Source organism: Rana temporaria, chromosome 6, assembly GCF_905171775.1.
Source record: "Rana temporaria chromosome 6, aRanTem1.1, whole genome shotgun sequence".
Taxonomy (NCBI): Eukaryota; Metazoa; Chordata; class Amphibia; order Anura; family Ranidae; genus Rana; species Rana temporaria.
Window position 1 is genome coordinate 224,206,612 of NC_053494.1, and position 14,840 is coordinate 224,221,451.

Sequence of the window (14,840 nt, forward strand, 5' to 3'; positions counted from 1 at the left end):
CCTGTAATAAAGGACCCCCCATATACACCCCCTGTAATAGAGGACCCCCCATATACACCCCCTGTAATAGAGGACCCCCCATATACACCCCCTGTAATAGAGGACCCCCCATATACACCCCCTGTAATAGAGGACCCCCATATACACCCCCTGTAATAGAGGACCCCCATATACACCCCCTGTAATAGAAGAACCCCCCATATACACCCCCAATCTGATTGATGCTATAATAATGTCCCTTTATAAGCATTGGGTGGAAGCGACGCGTTTTGATGTCACTTCCTGCAATGATATGGAGACAGAGGGGGAGGGGTCATCTTCCCCAGGGGGAGGGACAGGGGGAGGGGTCATCTTCCCCAGGGGGGGACAGGGGAGGGGTAATCTTCCTCAGGGGGAGGGACAGGGGGAGGGGTCATCTTCCCCAGGGGGGGACAGGGGGGAGGGGTCATCTTCCTCTGGGGGGAGGGACAGGGGCGAGGGGTCATCTTACCCAGGGGGAGGGACAGGGGGAGGGGGTCATCTTCCCCAGGGGGAGGGGTCATCTTCCCCTGGGGAGGAACAGGGGGAGGGGTCATCTTCCCCAGGGGGAGGGGTCATCTTCCTCAGGGGTGAGGGGTCATCTTCCCCAGGGGGAGGGGTCATCTTCCCCAGGGGGGAGGGGTCATCTTCCCCAGGGGGAAGGGGTCATCTTCCCCAGGGGGAGGAACAGGGGGAGGGGTCATCTTCTTCAGGGGGAGGGGTCATCTTCCCCAGGGGGGAGGGGTCATCTTCCCCAGGGGGAGGAACAGGGGGAGGGGTCATCTTCCTCAGGGGGGAGGGGTCATCTTCCCCAGGGGGAGGGACAGGGGGAGGGGTCATCTTCCCCAGGGGAGGGGTCATCTTCCCCAGGGGGGAGGGACAGGGGGAGGGGTCATCTTCCTCAGGGGGGAGGGGTCATCTTCCCCAGGGGGAGGGACAGGGGGGAGGGGTCATCTTCCCCAGGGGGAGGGACAGGGGGGAGGGGTCATCTTCCCCAGGGGGAGGGGTCATCTTCCCCAGGGGGAGGGACAGGGGGAGGGGTCATCTTCCCCAGGGGGGAGGGCCAGGGGGAGGGGTCATCTTCCCCAGGGGGGAGGGACAGGGGGAGGGGTCATCTTCCCCAGGGGGGAGGGACAAGGGGAGGGTCATCTTCCCCAGGGGGAGGGACAGGGGGGGATCGGTCATCTTCCCCAGGGGGAGGGGTCATCTTCCCCAGGGGGAGGGACAGGGGGAGATGTCATCTTCCCCAGGGGGGAGGGGTCATCTTCCCCAGGGGGAGGGACAGGGGGAGGGGTCATCTTCCCCAGGGGGGGGGGACAGGGGGAGGGGTCATCTTCCCCAGGGGGGAGTGACAGGGGGAGGGTCATCTTCCCCAGGGGGAGGGACAGGGGGGGATCGGTCATCTTCCCCAGGGGGAGGGGTCATCTTCCCCAGGGGGAGGGACAGGGGGAGATGTCATCTTCCCCAGGGGGGAGGGGTCATCTTCCCCAGGGGGAGGGACAGGGGGAGGGGTCATCTTCCCCAGGGGGGAGGGACAGGGGGGGAGGGGCCATCTTCCCCAGGGGGAGGGACAGGGGGAGGGGTCATCTTCCCCAGGGGGAGGGGTCATCTTCCCCTCACTTATCTCCTTGCCACACAGGACCTGATCACCGCTCCGGTAAGCGGCGGGAGGGAGGGGGGGGCTCTTCCGCCACCGATAAAAGCGATCTCGCAGCGAATCCGTATTTCTTGTAGCGGACCGCCCGCTGAAGAAGAGGGTACCGGGGGGTATAGTAGCCATCTGTTACCATGACAATGATATCCCTCTTCAAACAGCTGCCGTATAATGACAGTGGGCGGTCTGGGAGGGGTTAAGATCCGAGATTGCGATCACATGACCAGCCAGCTCCTCCCCTCCTCCAGACTGACATCAGCAGAGGAGTCTCCGCCATGGGTTGTCACCTGTCCGGAATTCACCCGGACAGTCCGGGTTTCAGACTGTCTGAGACCCGGACACATTATTTAGACCGGACTATGAATTCCACACTGCCCAGATCCATCACTAACAATCCACCCCTCCCCCACACACACACAGACGGGGGAGGAGAGAGGGTTTGATCTGCACCTCCTCCCCCCACCCCTCCCCCTCTGTGTCCCCCCCCCCACCCCAATCCCCGGCGCTGTGCCTCAGAAAAGGAAAGTGGGGGCCGGAAATCTGAAGTCCAACCTCAGATACATCTGAATGAGAGGAGATGACTGGGGGGAGTGAGCTCACCATCCATCCATCCATCCATCCCTGTGTGTGACTCAAGTCTCCCCCCTTCTCATCCCGGACTCTGAGTGAGAACACTAAAGGGAATCAGAGTCTGCAGAGTCCCCCCTACAGTGAGAAAACGTGACCCCTCCTGGAAGCCCCTCCCCCACCATCCAATCTGATTGTATCTGTCATAGAATTGGGACTCCCCGATATTTATAGAGGAACGAAGATCGGCGACCATCCGCAATTCATCAAGTAATAGTCGCTGAGGATTGGTCGTCGTCTCCCGCCAGATTCTCGCCGGGTGATGGAGGCTCATTAGGGGGCGGAGCCGCTGTAAATAATCCGCCAACGCCGTGTATAAAGACGGAAATATACGACCGATCGTCTTCTCGCTGTTAATCATTATAAAGGAGTAATTAAATCAGATAATAAAACTCGTGTGAAGTGCGACGGCGTCCCGAGAAATTGCTGCACGCCCAGAACTCCGCCGCCGAATCCTCTCCAGATTTACAGCCGGCCGCGACCTCTCTATTACTTCTTAAACGTCCGCCATTTTCCCGAGTCCCGGCGCCAAAAATTCCGGCCTTTAATTACTGGCGAGAATTATAAATTACCGCTTAATATTCCACCGCGGCAGAGAGATCATCCCGTGCACCGCCATCACTGTACACCGCCATCACCGTACACCGCCGCATCCGTAATCCGCCGCACCGCTATCACCGCACACCGCCGCATCCGTACTCCGCCGCACCGCTATCACCGCACACCGCCGCATCCGTACTCCGCCGCACCGCTATCACCGCACACCGCCGCATCCGTACACCGCCATCATCATACACCGCCGCATCCGTACTCCGCCGCATCGCTATCACCGCACACCGCCGCATCCGTACACCGTTATCACCGTACACCGCCACATTCGTACGCTGCCGCACCGCTATCACCGTACCCCGCCGCATCCGTACGCCGCCGCAACGCTATCAGCGTAGCCCGCCGCATTCGTACGCCACCGCACCGATATCACCGTACCCCGCCGCATTCGTACGCCGCCGCACCACTATCACCGTACCCCGCCGCATCGCTATCACCGTACCCCGCCGCATTCGTACGCCACCGCAGCGCTATCACCGTACCCCGCCGCATCCGTACACCGCCGCAACGCTATGACCGTACCCCGCCGCATTCGTACGCCACTGCACCGCTATCACCGTACCCCGCCGTATTCGTAAACCGCCGCACCGCTATCACCGTACACCGCCCCACCGCTATCACCGTACACCGCCACATCCGTACTCCGCCGCAACGCTATCACCGTACACCGCCGCATCCGTACTCCGCCGCAACGCTATCACCGTACACCTTCTACATTGGCGCGTCTCATCAATTGAAACTTTATAAAGTGACTCCACAAGGCGGAGCGAAGGTCAGCGAGGAAATTGCAGAAGAATGTACGAGGAAAGCGCGATAAAGACGAACGCCGCGAGCCGCCACTTGGCACTCCGCTTAGAAAGCGACTAATACCCGGGATTTATAGCGACTCAAATACCAGAAGAAAAACTCAATTATAGATGGTTATCGTCCTTCGCAAAAATCACGTTCCAAATATACCGAAGAGGAAGGACGCCGAATCTTATCCCGGTTCTAATTATTCCAGAAATAACCTTCCCCCGCCGCGGCGTACCGCGATTCACACAGACGTGACACCGCCACAGCGTACCGCCATTCACAGAGACGTGACACCGCCACAGCCCGAGACAGTTATAATCTTCGTGCAGGGGGACTACAAGGAACTGCATGGCTTGTCACAAGTGGAGGTACCACATTGTATTCTGAGCTCAAAGGGTTAATTGGACAAGTCTCTTTCATTGCTGGAATGCTAATGTTCCCTTCGCATAGATAATGAACTCTCTTTTGTGTGCAGGTAAACAGCCCCCTGTGAGGTGTATGCTGATGGGGATTATGTGTGAGTGATAATTGTTTTAAAGGTTAATTGAATTCTATGTGCCTGGCCAGGAAATGTTAAGTGGGGTGAGGTGCCGAAGCGTCTAGAAACTGGCCAAGTGATTAATTCAAGGAGATGTCATTGTTTCAGGGGGTCTGTGTTGAAGCCCCCTACTGGGAAAAGGGGAGGGCGGAAACTGTCATTGTTCTTGTAACAGTTGTAAGCAGATATAAGCAGGTGAAATATGCCAAATAAAGTCAGTCTGCTTGACCCTTCAAACGTAGCACGTCTCGTTTCTTGGAAGGGCGTTCGATGGGATATACCGGCGGTACCTGCATATCGCAGCTTGCCAGGGAAAAGGACGTCTCTAACGGCGGAGACCCTCACACCAGTGGGTAGCCGTTACATTGGTTGGCAGCGGTGGGATGGTCCTTTTATCCAAAGAGCAAGTTCTGAATGGAGTCGCAGTACGCCAGGCTGAAAAGATCCACACTAAAAGATCTATTGGAGAGTCGTGGTAGGAGCGCCAGCAACAGACCACGGAGGGAGCTGATAGCTGAACTGCTGGAGCTGGACGAAATGGATGGATCTATGAAAGGAACGGAGCCCCTTGCACCTGTCAGCGAGGAAGATGTAATTACTGGGATTGTACAGCGGAGATTATCCTTGTATCCAGAAACGTCCGTGGAACTAATCAACCAGCTGTTCCGGGAAGCAAGGGAAGAGATACAAACGAAGAGGGGACAAGAACTGGAACTGGTAAGAGCGAGACAGCCCATTACACCTGCAGTTCCTACCCCCCCACCTGCTGCTACAGGAAAGAAAATACCGTTCACGGCATTTAAAGCTTTTGTAGAAAGTGAGGAGGAAATCGATGGATATTTGGCGGACTTTGAGAGGCAGTGCTCACTACACCAGGTACCACCAGACCAATGGGTCACTATTTTGTCGGGGAAATTGTCGGGCAAAGCCAATAAAGCCTTTCGGGCTCTCGCTCCAGAGGATATTTTACAATACCAGCAAGTTAAAAAGGCGCTGCTAACCCGATACGCCGTAACGCCAGAAGCCTACCGCCGGCGCTTCCGGGAGTCCAAGAAGATGGCTGTGGACTCCCACATGGAATGGGCCAACCAGTTACAAAGGGTGGCATCCCTTTGGGTCCAAGGGTGCAAGGCCAACACCGGGGAGGAAGTATTGCAGCTGTTCCTAATGGAACATTTCTTCCAAGACCTGGCCGCAGACATACAAGACTGGGTACGAGATCGCCGTCCCGCTAACTTAAACGAGGCGGCTCGGCTAGCAGATGAGTACGCGGAAACAAGGAAAGTAAGCCAGGGTACTACACGGCTGGCTCATAAGGTAGAACCGCGTACTCCAACCGTCACCCCACGCCCAGAGTTTCGGGCTCCAGTCCCACCACGTCCTCAGGGGCCTAGCAACTACCCCCAGGATTCGCCTAGGGTGACGTGCCATCACTGCAGCGACACGGGACATATTGCTCGTTATTGCCCTTTAAGAGCTACAAATAACAACTGGAGACGCACAACACCCAACACAGAGGTCACTCCATCACGTCCCTCTGCGGCCCACTGCCTGGAGACCGAGGGGGTCCCTGAGGAATGTCTGGGAATTTGGTATGAGGCAGACCCAATACAAGCGGCCTCTCCGGATAACCGTCAGCATCACCGTCAGGAGGTACGAGTGAATGGACAAGTAGCACAAGGCTTAAGAGATTCCGGGACTACTATCACTCTGATTCAAAAACATCTGGTAAAGCCAGAGAACGTGTCCACTCGCACAGTTGCCGTCCGGGTCGCAGGGGGTGCTGTATTTCACGTACCCACCACCCGGGTGCACTTAGACTGGGGAGCCGGGTCAGGAAAGACCACAGTTGGTATCATGGACAACCTACCTGCCGAGGTGGTGCTGGGCAACGACATTGGCCCTCTGACTTTGGCTTATTTACCTACACCTGCTGCTGCTTGTGCCGTGACCACCCGCATTGCTGGAATCAACCCACTTGCTGCTGAGAACCGGGTAAGACTACCTTCCCCGACATGTACTGTAGATCCGGCACAATATCACAGTCTAAAATGGGAATGTGACAAGTTGGCCAGTGAGAAATCAGAGATGCAACGACACTATGTCACGTATTATGAGATGTCCCGTGGCTTGAACATTGAAATGCACAAACAGGCGGAAATTGTCAAAAGATTAAATGGGATTTGCATCCAGGTGGTGCCGTATCTGTCCCAAGAGCATCAGCAACAGGTTTTGGGAGCCATTGAGAGAGCAAAGCAAGTGACTGTTCCAGAACTGAATTCCATTATTCACCGTCACCATCAGCTACCGACCTGGTAAGCCAATGGGAAGGCCGACGGACTGTCCAGGCAAACGGAACTTTTACCCTAACAGCAGACCGGACATCCCCAAGTTGATCCGAAAAGGATCAATCCGGGTCTGCCGGAGTGTTCCACAAAGGGGGAGTAGTGTAACGGACACATGCATGCTGCCGAGACAGTTAAAATCTTCGTGCAGGGGGACTACAAGGAACTGCATGGCTTGTCACAAATGGATGTACCACATTGTATTCTGAGCTCAAAGGGTTAATTGGACAAGTCTCTTTCATTGCTGGAATGCTAATGTTCCCTTCGCATAGATAATGAACCCTCTTTTGTGTGCAGGTAAACAGCCCCCCTGTGAGGTGTATGCTGATGGGGATTATGTGTGAGTGATAATTGTTTTAAAGGTTAATTGAATTCTATGTGCCTGGCCAGGAAATGTTAAGTGGGGTGAGGTGCCGAAGCGTCTAGAAACTGGCCAAGTGATTAATTCAAGGAGATGTCATTGTTTCAGGGGGTCTGTGTTGAAGCCCCCTACTGGGAAAAGGGGAGGGCGGAAACTGTCATTGTTCTTGTAACAGTTGTAACCAGATATAAGCAGGTGAAATATGCCAAATAAAGTCAGTCTACTTGACCCTTCAAACGTAGCACGTCTCGTTTCTTGGAAGGCGTTCGATGGGATATACCGGCGGTACCTGCATATCGCAGCTTGCCAGGGAAAAGGACGTCTCCAACGGCCGATACCCCTCACTACCAGTGGGTAGCCGTTACAATCGTCCTTCGCAAAAATCACGTTCCAAATATACCGAAGAGGAAGGACGCCGAATCTTATCCCGGTTCTAATTATTCCAGAAATAACCTTCCCCCGCCGCGGCGTACCGCGATTCACACAGACGTGACACCGCCACAGCGTACCGCCATTCACAGAGACGTGACACCGCCACAGCGTACCGCCATTCACAGAGACGTGACACCGCCACAGCGTACCGCCATTCACAGAGACGTGACACCGCCACAGCGTACCGCCATTTACAGAGACGTGACACCGCCACAGCGTACCGCCATTCACACAGACGTGACATCACCGCAGCGTACCGCCATTCACAGAGACGTGACACCGCCACGGCGTACCGCCATTCACAGGGACGTGACATCACCACGGCGTACCGCCATTCACAGGGACGTGACATCACCACGGCGTACCGCCATTCACAGAGACGTGACATCACCACAGCGTACCGTCATTCACAGGGACGTGACACCGCCACAGCGTACCGCCATTCACAGGGACGTGACACCGCCGCGGCGTACCGCGATTCACACAGACGTGACACCGCCACGGCGTACCGCCATTCACAGGGACGTGACACCGCCATGGCGTACCGCCATTCACAGAGACGTGACACCGCCACGGCGTACCGCCATTCACAGAGACGTGACACCGCCACAGCGTACCGCCATTCACAGAGACGTGACACCGCCACAGCGTACCGCCATTCACACAGACGTGACACCACCGCGGCGTACCGCCATTCACAGAGACGTGACACCGCCACGGCGTACCGCCATTCACAGGGACGTGACATCACCACGGCGTACCGCCATTCACAGGGACGTGACACCGCCGCGGCGTACCGCCATTCACAGAGACGTGACACCACCACGGCGTACCGCCATTCACAGAGACGTGACACCACCACGGCGTACCGCCATTCACAGAGACGTGACATCACCGCAGCGTACCGCCATTTACAGAGACGTTACACCGCCACAGCGTACCGCCATTCACACAGACGTGACATCACCGCAGCGTACCGCCATTCACAGAGACGTGACACCGCCACGGCGTACCGCCATTCACAGGGACGTGACATCACCACGGCGTACCGCCATTCACAGGGACGTGACATCACCACGGCGTACCGCCATTCACAGAGACGTGACATCACCACAGCGTACCGTCATTCACAGAGACGTGACATCACCACAGCGTACCGCCATTCACAGAGACATGACACCACCACGGCGTACCGCCATTCACATGGACGTGACATCACCACGGCATCCCGCCATTCACAGAGACATGACATCATTCGTCTCTCTCCTGTCTCTTCATTCCCTCGTCTGACGCTCCACATCGTTTCTCCATTCCCTTGTCTGACGCTCCTCATCGTCTCTTTCCCGTCTCTTCATTCCCTCGTCTGACGCTCCTCATCGTCTCTTTCCCATCTCTTCATTCCCTTGTCTGACGCTCCTCATTGTCTCACTCCTGTCTCTTCATTCCCTCGTCTGACGCTCCTCATCGTCTCTCTCCTGTCTCTTCATTCCCTCGTCTGACGCTCCTCATCGTCTCTCTCCTGTCTCTTCATTCCCTCGTCTGACGCTCCTCATCGTCTCTCTCCTGTCTCTTCATTCCCTCGTCTGACGCTCCTCATTGTCTCTCTCCTGTCTCTTCATTCCCTCCTCTGACGCTCCTCATCGTCTCTCTCCTGTCTCTTCATTCCTTCCTCTGACGCTCCTCATCGTCTCTCTTCTGTCTCTTCATTCCCTCGTCTGACGCTCCTCATCGTCTCTCTCCCGTCTCTTCATTCCCTCGTCTGACGCTCCTCATCATCTCTCTCCTGTCTCTTCATTCCCTCGTCTGTCGCTCCTCATCGTCTCTCTCCTGTCTCTTCATTCCTTCCTCTGTCGCTCCTCATCGTCTCTCTCCTGTCTCTTCATTCCTTCCTCTGACGCTCCTCATCGTCTCTCTTCTGTCTCTTCATTCCCTCGTCTGACGCTCCTCATCGTCTCTTTCCCGCCTCTTCATTCCCTCCTCTGACGCTCCTCATTGTCTCTCTTCTGTCTCTTCATTCCCTCACCTGACGCTCCTCATCGTCTCTCTCCTGTCTCTTCATTCCCTCGTCTGACGCTCCTCATCGTTTCTCCATTCCCTCATCTGACGCTCCTCATCGTTTATCTACTGTCTCTTCATTCCCTCGTCTGACGCTCTTCATCATGTCTCTCCTGTCTCTTCATTCCCTCGTCTGATGCTCTTCATCGTCTCTCTCCTGTCTCTTCATTCCCTCGTCTGACGCTCCTCATCGTTTATCTCCGTCTCTTCATTCCGTCATCTGACGCTCTTCATCATGTCTCTCCTGTCTCTTCATTCCCTCGTCTGACGCTCCTCATCGTTTATCTCCGTCTCTTCATTCCGTCGTCTGACGCTCTTCATCATGTCTCTCCTGTCTCTTCATTCCCTCGTCTGACGCTCCTCATCGTCTCTTCATTCCCTCGTCTGACGCTCCTCATCGTCTCTCTCCTGTCTCTTCATTCCCTCGTCTGACGCTCCTTATCGTCTCTCTTCTGTCTCTTCATTCCCTCGTCTGACGCTCCTCATCGTCTCTCTCCTGTCTCTTCATTCCCTCGTCTGACGCTCCTCATCGTCTCTCTCCTGTCTCTTCATTCACTCGTCTGACGCTCCTCATCGTCTCTCTCATGTCTCTTCATTCCCTCGTCTGACGCTCCTTATCGTCTCTCTTCTGTCTCTTCATTCCCTCGTCTGACGCTCCTCATCGTCTCTCTCCTGTCTCTTCATTCCCTCGTCTGACGCTCTTCATCGTCTCTCTCCTGTCTCTTCATTCCCTCGTCTGACGCTCATCATCGTCTCTCTCCTGTCTCTTCATTCTCTCGTCTGACGCTCGTCATCGTCTCTCTCCTGTCTCTTCATTCCCTCGTCTGACGCTCCTCATCGTCTCTCTTCTGTCTCTTCATTCCCTCGTCTGACGCTCCTCATTCCCTCGTCTGACGCTCCTCATCGTCTCTCTCCTGTCTCTTCATTCCCTCGTCTGACGCTCCTCATTCCCTCGTCTGACGCTCCTCATCGTCTCTCTCCTGTCTCTTCATTCCCTCGTCTGACGCTCCTCATCGTCTCTTCATTCCCTCGTCTGACGCTCCTCATCGTCTCTTTCCTGTCTCTTCATTCCCTCGTCTGACGCTCCTCATCGTCTCTTTCCTGTCTCTTCATTCCCTCGTCTGACGCTCCTCATCGTCTCTCTCCTGTCTCTTCATTCCCTCGTCTGACACTCCTCATCGTCTCTCCCGTCTCTTCATTCCCTCGTCTGACGCTCCTCATCGTCTCTCTTCTGTCTCTTCATTCCCTCGTCTGACGCTCCTTATCGTCTCTCTTCTGTCTCTTCATTCCCTCGTCTGACGCTCCTCATCGTCTCTCTCCTGTCTCTTCATTCCCTCGTCTGACGCTCCTCATCGTCTCTCTCCTGTCTCTTCATTCACTCGTCTGACGCTCCTCATCGTCCCTCTCATGTCTCTTCATTCCCTCGTCTGACGCTCCTTATCGTCTCTCTTCTGTCTCTTCATTCTCTCGTCTGACGCTCCTCATCGTCTCTTTCCCGTCTCTTCATTCCCTCGTCTGACGCTCCTCATCGTCTCTCTTCTGTCTCTTCATTCTCTCGTCTGACGTTCCTCATCGTCTCTCTTCTGTCTCTTCATTCTCTCGTCTGACGCTCCTCATCGTCTCTCTCCTATCTCTTCATTCTCTCGTCTGACGCTCCTCATCGTCTCTCTTCTGTCTCTTCATTCCCTCGCCTGACGCTCCTCATCGTCTCTCTTCTGTCTCTTCATTCCCTCGTCTGACGCTCGTCATCGTCTCTCTCCTGTCTCTTCATTCCCTCATCTGACGCTCCTCATCGTCTCTCTCCTGTCTCTTCATTCCCTCGTCTGACGCTCTTCATCGTCTCTCTCCTGTCTCTTTATTCCCTCATCTGACGCTCCTCATCGTCTCTCTCTTGTCTCTTCATTCCCTCGTCTGACGCTCTTCATCGTCTCTCTCCTGTCTCTTCATTCCCTCGTCTGACGCTCCTCATCGTCTCTTTCCCGTCTCTTCATTCCCTCGTCTGACGCTCCTCATCGTCTCTCTCTTGTCTCTTTATTCCCTCGTCTGACGCTCCTCATCGTCTCTTTCCTGTCTCTTCATTCCCTCGTCTGACACTCCTCATCGTGTCTTTCCTGTCTCTTCATTCCCTCGTCTGACGCTCTTCATCGTCTCTCTTCTGTCTCTTCATTCCCTCGTCTGACGCTCCTCATCGTCTCTCTATTCCCTCGTCTGGCGCTCTTCATCGTCTCTCTCCTGTCTCTTCATTCCCTCGTCTGACGCTCCTCATCGTCTCTTCATTCCCTCATCTGACGCTCCTCATCGTCTCTTTTCTGTCTCTTCATTCCCTCGTCTGACGCTCCTCATCGTCTCTCTTCTGTCTCTTCATTCCCTCACCTGACACTCCTCATCGTCTCTCTCCTGTCTCTTCATTCCCTCGTCTGACGCTCCTCATTGTCTCTCTTCTGTCTCTTCATTCCCTCGTCTGACACTCCTCATCGTCTCTTTCCCGTCTCTTCATTCCCACGTCTGACGCTCCTCATCGTCTCTCTCCTGTCTCTTCATTCCCTCGTCTGACGCTCCTATCGTCTCTTCATTCCCTCGTCTGACGCTCCTCATCGTTTATCTCCTGTCTCTTCATTCCGTCGTCTGACGCTCTTCATCGTCTCTCTCCTGTCTCTTCATTCCCTCGTCTGGCGCTCCTCATCGTCTCTTTCCCGTCGCTTCATTCCCTCGTCTGAAGCTCCTCATCGTCTCTCTCCTGTCTCTTCATTCCGTCGTCTGACGCTCCTCATCGTCTCTTTCCCGTCTCTTCATTCCCTCGTCTGACGCTCCTCATCGTCTCTTCATTCCCTCGTCTGACGCTCTTCATCGTCTCTCTCCTGTCTCTTCATTCCCTCGTCTGACGCTCTTCATCGTCTCTCCCCTGTCTCTTCATTCCCTCGTCTGACGCTCTTCATCGTCTCTCCCCTGTCTCTTCATTCCCTCGTCTGACGCTCCTCATCATCTCTCTCCTGTCTCTTCATTCCCTCGTCTGACGCTCCTCATCGTCTCGCTCCTGTCTCTTCATTCCCTCGTCTGACGCTCCTCATCGTCTCTCTCCTGTCTCTTCATTCCCTCGTCTGACGCTCCTCATCGTCTCTCTCCTGTCTCCTCATTCCCTCGTCTGACGCTCCTCATCGTCTCTCTCCTGTCTCTTCATTCCCTCGTCTGACGCTCTTCATCGTCTCTCTCCTGTCTCTTCATTCCCTCGTCTGACGCTCCTCATCGTCTCTTTATTCCCTCGTCTGACGCTCCTCATTCCCTCGTCTGACGCTCCTCATCGTTTCTTCATTCCCTCGTCTGACGCTCCTCATCGTTTATCTCCTGTCTCTTCATTCCGTCGTCTGACGCTCTTCATCGTCTCTCTCCTGTCTCTTCATTCCCTCGTCTGACGCTCCTCATCGTCTCTTTCCCGTCGCTTCATTCCCTCGTCTGAAGCTCCTCATCGTCTCTCTCCTGTCTCTTCATTCCGTCGTCTGACGCTCCTCATCGTCTCTTTCCCGTCTCTTCATTCCCTCGTCTGACGCTCCTCATCGTCTCTTCATTCCCTCGTCTGACGCTCTTCATCGTCTCTCTCCTGTCTCTTCATTCCCTCGTCTGACGCTCCTCATCGTCTCTTCATTCCCTCGTCTGACGCTCCTCATCGTCTCTTCATTCCCTCGTCTGACGCTCCTCATCGTCTCTTCATTCCCTCGTCTGACGCTCCTCATCGTCTCTTCATTCCCTCGTCTGACGCTCCTCATCGTCTCTTCATTCCCTCATCTGACGCTCCTCATCTTCTCTTTTGTCTCTTCGTTCCCTCGTCTGACGCTCCTCATCGTCTCTCTTCTGTCTCTTCATTCCCTCGTCTGACGCTCCTCATCGTCTCTTCATTCCCTCGTCTGACACTCCTCATCGTCTCTTCATTCCCTCGTCTGACGCTCCTCATCGTCTCTTCATTCCCTCGTCTGACGCTCCTCATCGTCTCTTCATTCCCTCATCTGACGCTCCTCATCTTCTCTTTTGTCTCTTCGTTCCCTCGTCTGACGCTCCTCATCGTCTCTCTTCTGTCTCTTCATTCCCTCGTCTGACGCTCCTCATCGTCTCTTCATTCCCTCGTCTGACACTCCTCATCGTCTCTTCATTCCCTCGTCTGACGCTCCTCATCGTCTCTTCATTCCCTCGTCTGACGCTCCTCATCGTCTCTTCATTCCCTCATCTGACGCTCCTCATCTTCTCTTTTGTCTCTTCATTCCCTCGCCTGACGCTCCTCATCGTCTCTTCATTCCCTCGTCTGACGCTCCTCATCGTCTCTCTTCTGTCTCTTCATTCCCTCGCCTGACGCTCCTCATCGTCTCTCTTCTGTCTCTTCATTCCCTCGTCTGACGCTCCTCATCGTCTCTCCCCTGTCTCTTCATTCCCTCATCTGACGCTCCTCATCGTCTCTTCATTCCCTCGTCTGACGCTCCTCATCGTCTCTTCATTCCCTCGTCTGACGCTCCTCATCGTCTCTTCATTCCCTCGTCTGACGCTCCTCATCGTCTCTTCATTCCCTCGTCTGACGCTCCTCATCGTCTCTTCATTCCCTCGTCTGACGCTCCTCATCGTCTCTTCATTCCCTCGTCTGACGCTCCTCATCGTCTCTTCATTCCCTCATCTGACGCTCCTCATCTTCTCTTTTGTCTCTTCGTTCCCTCGTCTGACGCTCCTCATCGTCTCTCTTCTGTCTCTTCATTCCGAGGTTGTGAAATTCCTGTGATCTGCCTGGAAGGGTTTTATTCCCCCTCCCCCGCAGTGTGTGAATTATTGAAGAGAACCTGCCGATCGCGTTTCGTCTTTTCATGGTGACGTCTTATTGTGTTTCTAGGTGAGAATTCCTCGCTGGGCTCCGCCGGCTCGTCCTTTATTCTCACTCTTCCAGTACATCCCACAGATGCTTATTTGGAATGAGATCTGAAGAATTTGGAGGCCAAGTCAACCCTTCAAACCCGTTGTTGTGTTCCTCAAACCATACTTGGATCCATCAGAGCAGGCCACCTTCTTCCATTGCTCCAGTTCTGATGTTCACATCCCCATTGTAGGTACTTTTGGACCCGGCTCAGCACGTGCACCTAGACCGCTCCGCACCGGTACACTGTGAAATCTCAGAGTCACGCGTTTCACAATACGGGCATTTTAGTTTTTTTTTAAAATCTAGACTCGATTTGCAAATGTTGTCTCTCAAACGATTCAAGCCACAGCGGTGTGCAGTGTGGGGGCGCTGGAGCTGTTCGGAGCCATTTGTAAATACTCAGAAAAACTCAGTTTCAGAGCCTTTCCGAGTTCAGTCGAGCTGTCCCTGAGCCTTTCTGAGAATTTCCAAGGCTCTCCGGCGCCCCCCCCCCCCACCACTGGCTGCATGCTGTATTG